Source organism: Leptonychotes weddellii, chromosome 11 (assembly GCF_054177405.1).
Source record: "Leptonychotes weddellii isolate Sample4059 chromosome 11, ASM5417740v2, whole genome shotgun sequence".
In the NCBI taxonomy this organism is placed as follows: domain Eukaryota; kingdom Metazoa; phylum Chordata; class Mammalia; order Carnivora; family Phocidae; genus Leptonychotes; species Leptonychotes weddellii.
Window position 1 is genome coordinate 1041957 of NC_138379.1, and position 1681 is coordinate 1043637.

The 1681-nt window shown below is 48.4% G+C and overlaps 1 pseudogene; it reads right to left on the reverse strand.

The window, feature by feature from the left end:
* Positions 1-348: 348 nt before the first annotated feature.
* Positions 349-1681, reverse strand: part of LOC145716049 (phosphoglycerate mutase 1 pseudogene) — a 2141-nt pseudogene continuing 808 nt past the window's right edge.

Sequence of the window (1681 nt, forward strand, 5' to 3'; positions counted from 1 at the left end):
GTAATCACCATGCAGGTCACATTCATCTTCCTCTGGAATGACTGGAGCTCCCCAGACGAGTCACCTGATGAGAATAGGACAGGACTCTCTCCTGCGAACACAAATAGTCTATCTTGCTTCTCACTGGTCACACCTTAGCATAGCTCCTCCCTATCCCCACCTCAGCAGGTGCTTAGAAATAAACAAAGTAGCAAAGACCACCGAGTTACCACCTCTCTTCTCCTGGATAAGAGTGTCCCTCAGCTTGGACTGAGGACCTGTGTCCCAGAAGTGCCATTCTGACTAGATTATAGGAAGGGAATGGGTGCCAGAGACAAAATGGCTAATGGAATTAGGAGCCACCGGTTCCTATCTGCAGCTAAAACTGAAGAGGCCCACAGATGTGGTCAGTTTGACAGGTGCAGAGAAGGGGATGGGCGGGGGGGTGGGGGCATCCTTGGGAAAGTAGTCAGCCCGCTCGCCTTCACTTGTTGGCCTTGCCCTGGTGGTCACAGCTTCTCTGTCTTTACCCACAGCCTCTTCATCCCCCCAGAACTGCACAGGCTTGATGAGCATCAAGTTCTTGTCCAATTCACGGTCCATGGGAATTCCAGTCGGCAGGCTCAGCACCATACCAGTCTCTTCAGAAAGACCCTCCAGATGCTTGACAACGCCCTGCCGTCTGTTTCAATCAGCACCTGTTTCCCCTTCTTGATCCGGGAAACGATTTCTTCATTCCAAAAAGGCACTCTGGTAATCATGCCCTTCAGATGCTCACAGGAGGGCAGCTGATCTTCGGTGAGGTCTGCATCCCTGAGATCCTTACTGATGTTGTTCTAGAAGGGATGGGTAGGCTCCATCGGAGGTGGTGGGGCATCACACGAGCACCTCCAGATCTCTACCTGGGCCTTGCTGTGCTTGGCAGCAGTTTCTGCTTTATCGCGGCCAGTCCGACCCCCCATAGTGCTGCTCCTCGAGGCGCCAGGTCCTCACTGTTGGCAGGCACATTTGGTCAGGGGCATCCAGCACTGTCCAGAGAATCCGAATTGCTCTCCTCTGCACTGAAGTGAGGCTGGTGTCAAACTCACAGCCAGCACCTCGCAGCACCTGCCCACCACACTTCACCTTCTCGTGCCAGGCCGAGTTCAGATTGGCATCATTCTAGCCAGTGAAGCGGATTTCCAGGTTCCAAGAGCCGAGATTCCAGAGTCGTTGTTTAGCCTCAGCTGTGCCTGGCTCCCATGCACTTGCTCACCCCAATTTTTTAATGGATTTTGGCATCTGATGATCTTATTTTCTTGCCAGGCCAACTATGCTTGGGAAAAATTTGTAGTGTAATCAAGAAAAAAAGAGAGAAAAGCAATTTTCCAATATAAGGAATGAAAAAGGAGACATCATTATAGAACCTACAACTATCAGAAAGATTATAAAAGGATTTGGCAATTTCTATAAATGGATAAACTCCTTTAAAACTATAATTTATATAGTCAATGAAGAAGAAATAGGAAATCTAAATAGTTCTGTCAGTTAAGTCAATTAAATCCATTATCAGAATCTTCCCACAGAATGCAAGCTGGTGCAGCCACTCTGGAAAACAGTATGGAGGTTCCTCAAAAAGTTGAAAATAGAGCTACCATATGATCCAGCAATTGCACTACTGGGTATTTACCCCAAAGATACAAAAGTAGGGATCCGAAAGGGT